Source organism: Lagopus leucura, unplaced genomic scaffold, assembly GCF_019238085.1.
Source record: "Lagopus leucura isolate 7727_CA_CO unplaced genomic scaffold, USGS_WTPT01 Super-Scaffold_100017, whole genome shotgun sequence".
Classification (NCBI taxonomy): Eukaryota; Metazoa; Chordata; class Aves; order Galliformes; family Phasianidae; genus Lagopus; species Lagopus leucura.
In genome coordinates, this window is record NW_024962271.1 from 10,478,974 (window position 1) to 10,491,460 (window position 12,487).

At 36.1% G+C, this 12,487-nt stretch overlaps 1 long non-coding RNA gene across 1 annotated transcript in view; it reads left to right on the forward strand.

The window, feature by feature from the left end:
• Positions 1 to 1,903, forward strand: part of LOC122183336 — an 85,674-nt gene extending 83,771 nt beyond the window's left edge. The window contains exon 6 of the long non-coding RNA XR_006180232.1: positions 1,823 to 1,903. This is a non-coding gene — a long non-coding RNA (uncharacterized LOC122183336). The remainder of the gene's footprint in view (positions 1 to 1,822) is intronic.
• The last annotated feature ends 10,584 nt before the right edge of the window (positions 1,904 to 12,487 follow it).

The following is a 12,487-nucleotide window of genomic DNA, read 5'->3' on the forward strand; positions in this document are numbered from 1 at the left end:
TATTTTTCAACATAGTCACCATCATTAACTATGCATTTTTGCCAGGAGTGAACAAGAGCCTGCATGCCACACTTGTAAAAATCTGACCCACTGTTGCCACTGCTGAAACACAACGCCCACCAACTCACTGTGCTCACATCCACTGTTTGGTCTCTATAAACATTCAGCAAGCATCAGTGAATGTCAGTGGGTGTTATTTTTTTTTTGCGTGGAGGAATTCATTGACACACCTTTGCTTCATATGCACTTGCATGTCAAAAGCTATTCTGTCGGACTGCTCCTCTGCTGCTATATGTGACACAGCAAAAAAAATGTAAGGGAATGTTGGTGGAAAGACTCAGCCTCTACTGCCATACTGTCAGTGTTTTTCTCTGACACTGTGGGCCAACGTAACAAAATAGGAGGTATTACTTTCAGAACAGCCCTCATATTTTCTGGTCATCTGTGACTCCAGGAGTTTGGATTTTTTCACTGACCTACATAGAAGCCATCATTCGTATCCAATATCCCAGCTTAAAAAATACCTTATATCTATATTTGCAGAAGTCTCCCAGCACGGGCATATTAGTAGGAGATGACTGGAAAACATATTCTACTACATTATGCAGCACATTTTTCAAAGTCACAAAAATAGCACAAGATTTGCTTTTACCTATTCATTGCTGATTGTTATTGTCTCCATGGTAATTATTCTTGCAGTGTTTGTTTAACCCCTTAATATTTAAACTCTTCTTGTACACGTTACATAGTTGGCAGAGAAGGCTACAGCGGAAGACATGAGTGGTTAATTGACTTTTATTGAAGTACTTAATAGCTTGCTCCTGTCTTCATCGTTAAACACTGCTGATCCACTGTAAACTGAGATCTATTGGGATGATGTTTTTAAAGATATTTAGTTTTCCTCTACCCTAAATTTTACTTCTGTTGTTTCTTCTTTTTTCCCAAGATACTGTGGTGGTAAAAAGGATAAAGCTATTGCTACTGAGTCTTTTTTTCTTAAGAGGAACATATTAAATTATCTTGCCTATTGAAGGGCAGGTTTTGCATGTTTTGTTTTGTTTTGATTTTGCATATGGTTTACATACAGTTCAGTTCATGGAGCAGAAATTGTGCTAATTCTCTAGGTAGCTACATTTTGCTTAGCTTTTTAAACTGCTGTAAAGAGATCTGAGATCTTTTTGAAAGATCAAATCTTATTTCAGTTAATTCTAATGGTTTTCTACTTGTAGTATTCCACCATTATCACCACTCTGTGTGTTTGAGCTCTATTAAAGATTTAAATGAAAGTTTTATGGAAAACACTTTTTTAGAATTCAGAGGATTTTATGGATTGTTATTCATAACATCTGCTACTTACAGGGGAAAAAAAAGATTTAAAAAGCTCATTTAATGTGTATTTAATGCTGATGGTACAATTTTATATTAAATAAGATTGGTTTTAGTTTAGCAGTTGTGTTTGTGTAGCTGTAGGAAAGATCTGTTTGTTCTATAAACTCAGGTCTGAAGTTTATAACTGGGCTGTTAAAACTTTCATTACAAGGAAGGTTGATATTTCTCAGCATACAACGTGTTTTTCTGGAATAAGAGTACAAAATAGACATTTTAATGCTAATGAATACTTGTTGGTTACTGAAAAGCATTAATTAAAGAAATAAGTAGAGGCCTTTCTATTTTCCTGCAGTATGCTTTGTAATTATTTGTTTTTCCTCTGAACCCAAAACTTCACTCAAATTTGAGATAGCCACAAGGGATATTTTGGGAGGTATTGTAAAGGCAGAGAAATCAAGCTTAAGCTTCTTTTTATTATTATGTTTAACTGCAGGAAACTCTGATCAGTTTTGTCTTGACATTGAACGGGGCAGGTGTGTCCACATAAGGTGCAACAGAGAGGATTTGCATGCTGGCTTGCTGAAGTGACAGAATTGTGCAAAATAACTGCAGTGGTCTGGCAAGCTTCAGGAAGCAGGTGGGTCTGAGTTGCCTGTCTCCAAAATTACAATACTGAAGATGCATGCTTGCCTGCTGCCTAACTGAGGACCTGTATACACTTTTTTTTCATCACATTATCATCTCCCAAGCTCCTTTTCTGTGCATCTTGACATATTTGCAACTGTCTGAAGCTGGGTAGGGTTGCCTATAACTCTGAGCACATTCAAGATTGAGAAATTCTATGTGTACATGTGAATACGATAATGCTGTGAGCAGAATTTGTATATGCATATAGGGAGGCATAAATTTACATACAAGAGATGTTGATACTGGCTTTTATTGGATACAAGTAATAGCATTCATTAGATTTAGACGCTATTTCTCCTTTGTATTTTTACTTTTCTTCACTTGCCTTGTTAAATGCTATTAATATTTAACAAATATGATAGATTATATAATTATCATATTAATCAGAAAAAATCCTTTTTTTTTTCCTCATAAGTGTTTTTATCAGGAAAAAGATTGCTCAAATTGAAACGTCTAGGAAATCATGAAAATTTCATCAGGGAGCGTTTTCAGAATGGATACAATGCAGGTGAAGAGACCAGAATGGTCAGCAATCTGGTAATTAGAAAACTTACCTGAGAGCATTTGAAGTACTGATTAGAATCTAGCCGTGCAGATCACAAGGATGTGGCTGAACAAAGAGCTACTCTGAGGTGGTTTTCTTTTTCAAAAACAATGAATTACAAGAAGATAATTGGGAGCAGTCAACAAGGACTTGAGAGTGGTAAGTCTTACTATACCAGCCTGAAAACTACTCATGTAAAGAGGCAGTGGTGGAGAAGGGAGCTGTAGTGAATGTACTATAACTTGACTCAAGAAAGCTTTTTGCACTGTCTTCTTTTTCACAGTAATCACATTTGGAAAATAAAGTTGGGGCTGAATCATTGGGTAGTTAAAGGGTCTGAAAATTAGCGACCATCAGGCTAAAGGGGTCAATCATTGCTTTAATGTGGGAGTATGAAGGGGTAAATACTAAAGCTGTTCATGTGAAATGCCTTAATCAGTCATCTGGATGATAGGGAAGTGGTGGATTCACCATTGTTGGAAGTATTTAAGAGGTGTGTGGATACGGTGCTTAGGTTTAGTGGTAGTCTTGGTTGTATTATTGGTTAATTTGACAGTTGGACTTGATCTTAAGGGTATTTCCAACCTAAGTGATTGTATGAAGCAAGTGAATACACAGTTGGCCAAATTGCAGATGATCCTAAATTGCAGGTGTGTTATGGCAAAAGATAGAACTTCAGTGCAAAGAAATCCAGAAAAATTTGAGAATCTGGCCAACAGAAACTTCATAAAGATCAACAAAATGAAGATCAAAGTTTGTGGTGGGTTGGAAAAACATTATGCCTTTATAAATACTGGGATCCCACTGACTAAGAAACAGCCAGCCCTGATGGAAACCTGGAGTTACAAGGGATGCAAGACTGAATGTGAGCAAGCAGTGCCCTCTTACTGTGAATAAGGCAAATCACATACTGGGCTGCATTATATGTCATCTTGTTACTGTTGTGGCTGCACCTCAAATATCACATCTGGTTTCAGGCCCTTCAGGTCAAGGGAAATGTTGGCAAACTGGAGAGGACTCATCAGAGGGTTGTCAAGATATTTAGGGACTTAGGATATCAGCCCTCGGTAGAGAGATTGTGGTAAATGCATTTGCTTTATCTGGCAGCCATCCTAATAGCAGCCTACAGCCATAGAAGTAGAAGAGGAATTGCAGAGATGACAGAGGCAGTCTCTTCCCAGTCGATGACATAACACGGAACAATAGCTATGAATAGTGGCTTGGGAGGTTTGAATGAAGCCTTCATATCAAGCCTGCCAATGCAGATTGTGATTGTGCTTTTCATTCTCTCACATTTCACAATCATTTATTTTAATATCATTAACATTTCATGTCATTCAGTTGCTTTTAACACAGAATGAGTTTAAACCAAGTGAAAATTTCTATAGTCAATTACTCCTTCAGGTTCTCTTGTCATGTCAGTGTATTTAAGTCTCTTAGGGGAACAGTCAGATCTCTTTTTTTGCACAGTGAAATGAATGGAAGGTAAAATATCAACTTGGAATTCCCCAGGAAAAGGATTTCAGTCAGCTTTTGTAACAGGCTTTAAGCAGATTCAAACAGGTTTTTAATTTATGGATTTATAGCACATGCAATGCATCTGTATTCACCCCAGTAGACACGAACAGTTCTGTCTAAGGTATTAAAGTCTATTGGGTTAATGATCAACTGATTGAAAATTCTCAATAGGCTGTGATATAATAGACCATCATATTCTATTAAGTAAACCATACAAGATTATTTAAAATTGTAATTCTGATTAAGAGCTATTTTTCCTGAAATATAATAGAGAGATCTGGAAAATAAATTGCTAATAGAATTGCCAGAATAATTTACTGTTGCATGACATGAAAGTGGCTTAAATCTCTACTGGCAGATGAGCACACACAGTAATGGTTCAAAATAATCATTACTACTTAATCATGACACTTTCTGCTGGAGGAGGTAGTTATAATTTTCCAAAATGATACACTTACATTTCCTCAACTCCTTCTCTTCTTCCTCTTAATGGCATATTTCAAGTGACAAGACTCATACTGAAATGAAATTTATTTGTATCAGTTAGTGAATTAGTGGAATGACCACAAAATAGTTGTTGAAACTTAACTAAAATAATGAAAAGCATTTCAAACCATGGTTATGACTTTTACCATCACTGACTTGGTAACTAATAGCACATTATTACTAATTAATCATTTATATTTTTCTGATATGTTTACTGGTAGCAGTCTCTGACATGGTGTTTCATATCCCATTTCTAATGTTCAGTTTTACTACACTACATATGCATTATTTTCCTTTTCTGGCATGCATTAGAAAACAAAGTTTTCTTACTGTTTTTTTCTTAATTTATCAGTTAACCTTTTTCAGCAAAAACACCTGTAGACTCAAAGAGCTCTAAAAATAATATTAGAATTTACTGGGTGTAGGAGTGTCCAGTAAAGTTCTACAGTGGAAGGAGACTCAGTGGAAATGGGCAAGGGAGATGCCCAGAGAATAATGCAGGCTGTGACTGGCTGCTGCTGTTGCAAAGAAAGCTGACTTTACCCCAGTACAAGGGGACAAGAGGTTGACTTTGTTTTGAGTAAAAACCTGTGTCTGTTGTTTGGATCAATTGATTGTTTCATAAGTGTTGTAAATGTTTATCACTGAGGTAGCCTGACAAGTGTGGGGAAAGTACATTGCTTAGCCAAATATAAGGCATAGAGATTAGGTATCTAGCAAAAGAGTTTCAAAAAGAGCAGCTGGCTTGTGCTGGTTTCAACCCACGTATTTCTTCCTGGCTGCTGGGATTACCAAGCATTGTGGTGGTGAGTGTAACAGAGATTAGTAATGAGAATGATGTCAGTATTGTGATTGAACTGGGCATTGCAGTTCCTATATTTTGCAATGTGAAACTTACATGTATGTTGTGTTTTCAGTGTACTTTATATTTCACTGTGTGGAGTATCAAAAAGGTCTGTTCAGAGATAATAGGATTCTGAAAAGGTAATGAATGGTGTTGACCAATTTTTTAAATGAAAAGCACCGAATGTGAGCTCATCTAACTGTTGTCCATACGTGAAACTCCCAAACTACCTGAATGTTTTAAATTTTAATTCATTAGATTCTTGGTAAAGCAAAGGCAATTTGCAGGACAACTGTTCAGTGCATGTACCATTCAATTAACATTTTGGTACTAATGGATGAGTTAAAATGAGAGAGGTGGTAGCTAATGCCACCTTGCAAAGTAATTTTTTCATTGAATTTTTTTTCAACATATTATTGCTTTGGGACAGTGATTGCCTTAAAATCTGTGCTTCATTATTAGTCTTCCTTACTTTAACAGGACTGAGCTACTTAAAAAATTCTAATTTCACAAATATGTAGTGTTTAAAATTCATTTTTTTCCCTTAAATCATTATAATTAGTGGTAATATACGTCAAGTATGTTTGTGAGAGCAGGTTACTTCTTCATGTTTCGGTAGTGGTTTCTGGTTGTTGGTTTTCTTTGGTCCTATACTGAGCTTTGTTTTCCTTGTTTTTATTGTGTTTTCTTTTTCTTTTTCTTTTTTCAAGTGTCCTTCACTGACATACAGTTTGTTGTGCTACTTCCCTGACTTCTGGTCAGCACAGGATGACTTACCTTCATTCACCCCTTGCCTGTTATGTGGCCATTTGTTCACTAATGTCAAACATTTACTGTGGCATGTTAGGTCAAACCATAAGAGGTGGGCTTCTTTTGACACTAACTCATGGAAAATGCCTTTCCTGTGGAATCATCATAACAGTTAAAGCACTGTAACATCTTCCTTTAGATCAGTTATGCATTATTGTCTTTGTGCCTATAAGATAAGTGAAACATGACTCTAAACCTGAATTTTCTGACCAGTGTTTCTTGCTTATGTTTGCCCATGCAGTCCCAGGCTATGTCCTGAATGTACAGATGCTCACAAGATGCTACACTGGGATTAGAAATTATAATTTATCAACAGACATATTGTTCCTTACCACTAGAAAAATATTTTTAATGTACCAAAGCTAGTTGTTATATTCAAAAGAGGAACTTACTAATCTGTGATAGATCAAGCCTGGGTCAGGCTGTCTAGAAAGCTCTTGAGTTTTGTATCAAATCAGTAATTATTGAAATACCTTGAAAAATATACCTCACCTTTAGGTTTTGTAGAATAATACCTTACTGATATGTATATTTTTTTCTTTTCTTATTCAGAGCTATAGTTGTAGGTAGTAGATTGAAAGTACATAGGTTGCTCTGAAAGCAATGCTTCTTATTTATTCCCATGGGAGCTAGAACAGATAAAGCATAATTAAGGTTATTTGCTAGAGCAAATAGTTTGGTCTCTATAAATATTCAACAAGCATTGATGAATGTCAATAGGTGACATTTTTTCCGCAGAATTCAGTGACACGCCTTTGCTTTATAGGCACTCCCAGGTCAGATGCCATTCTGTCAGACTGCCCTTCTGCTGCCATCTGTTACATGGCAACAAAACGTAATGGAGTATTAGTGAGAAGGTTCAACCTTTACTGTCATACCACCAACATTTTCCTCTCGCATTGTGGGCCAACGTAGTAAAATAGGAGGCATTGATTTTGGAGTATTTGTAGTAGTAACTGAAACAATATATAGAAAAATCAGCTACTTCAGAGTTATAATAGAACTGCAATGCAAATAAGATAGCATTTGGCCCACAGGCTGTGACAATAATTAAAGGAGTTACTGAGATCATGTGCTAATTTCATATGTCAAGGAAATACTGGCAATTGCATCTGAAAGGGCATAATGTGTTGTTTTGAAGTTTATATACAGGATAGAAACAGTGAATTTTAGATGATTTTGACAGCTTGCTATAGTTTACAAGCAAAAACAAATAAAGTTAAAATTAATTTACTTGATATAAGAGATCTAGAAGAAATGATTTTGTTCTTTTATATAAACTACAGAGAAAAAGATTTAGAATTGTAGAACTGAGAAAGAAAATTACTCTGGGAAAAATCAATAAGGCTATGCACAAGGGAGAAAGGGATACTCGGCATGAGTGAAGGGTTAGTAGAAATAAACCTTTAGTGTGAAACTTAATCCTCTGCTAAGTACCCACACAGACATCACACAAACCAATTAAGGACTATTTAAGAATGATGTACCTTTTCATTAAGTGTCTCTTAAATGTAAAACTTGACGAGGTCCCATCAGTCAAATATTCACTTAAAGGTGACCAATAAAGGCAGAGGAAAAGCTTTCCTTTAAACTACTTTCTCTTTTGATCAGGAGAAAAGTAGCTGAGAAGCTTAAAAACAGTCTATAGTAACAGGAGATGAAAAAGGTAGTCTGTGATTTTACAAGTACCTCGTTAATTTAGAATTTAGCATTGAATTTTGCCCTGCAAGACTGAAGTGCCTCATAGAACAGTTTGTGACTTGTAAGAAAGAGTATTAATTGCTTAATCATTAATTATCTATTCCATATTTCTGTGTCATCATTTAATTCCATTAAGTTTAATATTTATACATGTGTGGTCTTGAAGCATTGCATACAGATAGTAATGGAATACACAGTGATCAGTGAACCAGTAATGACACAAAACATAGTCAATTTCATCAGTATTATTTTATCTGTTTGCAGCATTACAATAGAAAACTGGATCACACTTGGAGATGCATTTTTAGAGATCGTAAAGTATGACCAGACAAAATGATTTCTAGAGGAACAAAATGCCATGACAATAATGTTGTATCTTGGTGGTGTATTCTTAAAAAAAAAAAAAAAAAAAAAAAAAAAACATGACAAGTGCAACCCACCCAAAAACAGCAACAGAAAAAACAGAGAAGAGGCCAAGTTTCTAGCAAATGAGTGTAATAATCAGAAACATAGCATTCCTCATTTATTATAGTTCTTTCAAGACACCACGATGACATAACAGATGCTTTTTAAGAGCTAAATTTTCCTTTCCAGTACAGCTGTTCCCAGTTGTGATTGAGAAAACTGGAATATAGTATGGACTGTCTATGATATCTCATAAAAATGCAGCAAGCTAGTGAGATTTACATAAAAAGCACTTCAAGACTATAAAGATTTAGAAGATATGAACTGCCTTTACCAATTCATACCAGTGAGATTCTCATCCTAGTGTGGTTTTGTTTGGAAAGAGTAGGAAGCAGTTGGAAAATAGTCCAGTGTTCAGAAGGGCAATAGGGGTGTTCTGCATTCTGTATTTCAGTGAAAGAAATATCTCATGCAATTATGGCCAGTGAATTCAGGACACATAAAAGGAAATAGGTAGTCCATGGAATTTTCAATGGAACAGAGAACAGATAACGTGTACTTATGTAATAGGGCTGGGTAATTTTTATTTACTAATACTATTTGTAGCTGTGATTGTACAGATAATCAAATTTCATGAGTCAGAGAAATATGATGAAGAAGGAACACTTTTATCTTTTTCTTACTGTCATTTAGATGTTTTATGGTCCTATAAAGTGTAAGAGGAGCTGTAGAATAGTAGATGGACCCGTTATGACAAATTCTGTATTACTTGATATTTGAATATCCAGTGTAGTATGCTCATTTCTGTCAAACCTCACTAAATATTTCTGCTTTAAGAGTTAGTTTGGACAAGCAAGGCTGATAAACGTTAGAGCCAAAATAAAACTAAGGAGCAGAGCTAAGTGACCCATTAAAAATATCTTAGAATTTTTTTATACCTATGACATCTAATATATAGGGCTGTAGTTCCAACTGATTTCAGTGATTCCTTGTGACTTACAGTACTTTAAATGAAAGTGAGATCAATCATTGCACAAAAAGAAATTTTCAGTTGAGATTTTTCTGTCTCAGTCCTGTGTTACAGAAGCTGAAGCAGCTTTTGTCACTTTTTGGTCAAGACATTCTCTGTAAAAGGTTCTGGGAGAGTTCTGTCACATTTATACTTTTTAACTGAAGGCATCATTTGCCACAGACTGTATTCAGTGTCACACTCTTTAAAAGGATTGCTCTTGGCATCACAGCCTAATGGTATTACAAATCCTGTCACAATATCAGTAGTGAACGAGTAAGAAAAGAAGAAATATTAGAATGGTTCTCCATAGTCATAGAGATTGGCAAAGAATAATCTGGCTCTTCTCTTGGTCATACCAATGAAATGCTGTCAGTCTCAACTCCCTTGATTTACAGTCTGATTGCAACACCACTGGAATCAATCTTCACCTATCCAAGGGGAGCAGAGAATTCTCATTTAAACACTCCACAGCGTACTAAGTAAGAAGAAACTTGAACTCAGTGTGTCAGCAGATCAGTGGCAGGTTCACTTGTTTCAGATTTAACAAATTCAATTGTAATGAAGCAAATTCAAGCTAAAGATTGTTTTGGATAAATTACAAAGGAAGATCATATAATCCAACAACCTCCACCTAGACTTTTGTACACCAAGTGTAATCTGTCAAAAAGACACCTAAGAAAGCAATAAGCGGTGTCAAATTTGATCATGTTAGACCACTGACTGCAGCCTGTCTGTCACATAGCTCCACTAGATAATTGGATAAGTAATAACATTTCTGAAAACCAAGTAAGAGAATTTCCAAGACAGCAGAAGTTTTAATTTTAGGAAATTCTGTGAACTTTCTAAATGGAAATCAGGAAAGCCCTTTTTTCTCAAAAGAAAATTACATAATTATTCCATTAGCATTAAGACATATTTTTTATTATTGCAAATGGATTATTCATGTTAACATGTGGCATTTCAATCAGCTGGGGACACAAGTAGTTCAACTGCAGCTTGTACCTCCTAATTCACTGTGTATGTAACGAACCCATGACAATCTCACCAACTGTGCTTTTTCATTCAGTTAACTCCATCAATTTCACACATCTCATGAAGGGCACTTTGAGGTGGTGTGTATACACTTCAAATGACATCTTTATGCTCTCAGTAAAAACAAATGTGTTTAATATGGCAATCCTGACTATGTTTGCCAAAAGAATTGTACCAGCTCTGGCTGGGATGGAGTTAACTTTCCCACAGTAGCCCACATAGTGCTGTGCTTTGCACTTGGAGCTAGAATAGTGTTGATATTACACCACCTTGATGCCAGCAATAAGAATTCTAGTCTATTGCTGATATTACAGAAAATCAGGAGGAACGAGTAAGCATAGCTCAAATGGTAGAACCTAAATATATTCAGGCTGTCCAATAATCTCTGATTGATTAGTCCTTAATTACCTGCTTTTTATTATAACTTTCTTTAAGTAGACTGCATTAAATCTTTACAAAAAAAAAAAAAAAAAATTAAGAGCAGTAGTAGAAATAAAACAGTTGCATTGTGCAAATGCAATTAGTCTTTCTTCTGTAATGCCAGTAGAAAACAGTGGCTCCCTGAGGTGTGTTTAAACATTCTTTGAACTTTCTTGTGTCATGCCCAACTGTGTATGTCACACACTTCTAAAGAACATGTATAGTGGAAGCAATCACTCCTATTTGACTGCAGTAACACTTTGTTTATCCTAGAATAATAAAACAGTTTCAGTGGAAAGGAACATTTAAAGATCTAGTTCCAACCCACCTGCCATGGGCAGGACATCTTCCTGTAGACCAGGTCCATCGAAACCCCCATCCAACCTGGCCTTGAATATTTCCAGGGATGAAGCATCCATAACTTCACTGGGCAACCTGTTCCAGTGTCTCAGCACCCACATAGTGAAAAATTTCTTTCTTAAGTCTAAAATCTGCATCTACCCTCAATTTGCCAATATCTGTGCAGGAACACCCATATTTAGTACAATCTTTCAGTGAAACACTTGTGACTCATATGAGAAGATTGTTATCTAGAAGGCAAGGAAAGACAAGTTAGGTTGCTTATCAGTGTAGCATATCAAAGTGATTTTGGAAGGCTGCAAATAATGTAAGTCTTTTTAAAGATCCTTATTTTTGTATGTGCACAACTCAACTAGACACCAAGTCCAGGAACAGATACAGTCAAATGTTAGAGTCACAGAACATCCCTGTAAATGTTGGGCAGCATCCCTGCTGATGGGAGTTAATATAACCCTCCCTGGCTGTTACGACAGAGAACAGACATTTCTGCATCCTCTTGAAAAGAGAGAACTTGTAACGTTTCATTAAAGGATGCGTTTGAAAAGAATGACTAATTATTATACTATGGAATTTTTAAATTTTGGTCCCTGACTTACGTATGTGGAAATACATGAAAATTGCCGCTTTTTACAATAGTGTTGGGATTCTGGTGTCCTTGAAATTTCTTCTTAATAAGTATTTCTTAAGACCTAACGTTTCTTCTTAACAAGAGTCCTTCTATTCCCTACACTTTTTTGTTTTTTAGTCCTTCCCTTTTCCACTCTTAGTCCAGTCTCATTCTTTTCCATTTTCCAGGATCCATAGCATTCTCTGGTATAGCATCTGTTTTCTAGAGCACTCAGCCTGTCTATCCTGTACTCTACTGTCCATTTCCAGTTTCTCTTAATTCCTTCTTCAATCTCTTTGCTATTTAAATTCCTATAAAATATGTCCCTATAATGAGCTTTTTCCTTGCTCATAGAAGTGGCTGAATTTCTCTGGTAATTTTCTGATTTTTTGGTCTGAAATTTTCTGAATATCTGAAATTTTCTAAAATCAGTCTGAGTTTGAAATTTCCTAGAAACTTTTGGTCCAAATAGTTCCAGTTTTATAAAGTTATGAGAAACAGAAAATACAACTTTGTGATGGTGTAGTGGAAATGCAAAGTCACAGCCTGAAGCAGTGATTGAGCACCTGGTGGGAAGGCAGGGCCAACCCAGGGGAGCTCAGGTGCATGCAATGTACCTGAGTGACTGGAAGGGGTGGAGCCAGGGTGTGCCCCTTCTCAGACCTCATTTAATGGTTGGCAGCAGGGGTGAGGGCATCTCAGTGGAGATCCCTGCCTATCTGAGGTCTTTCA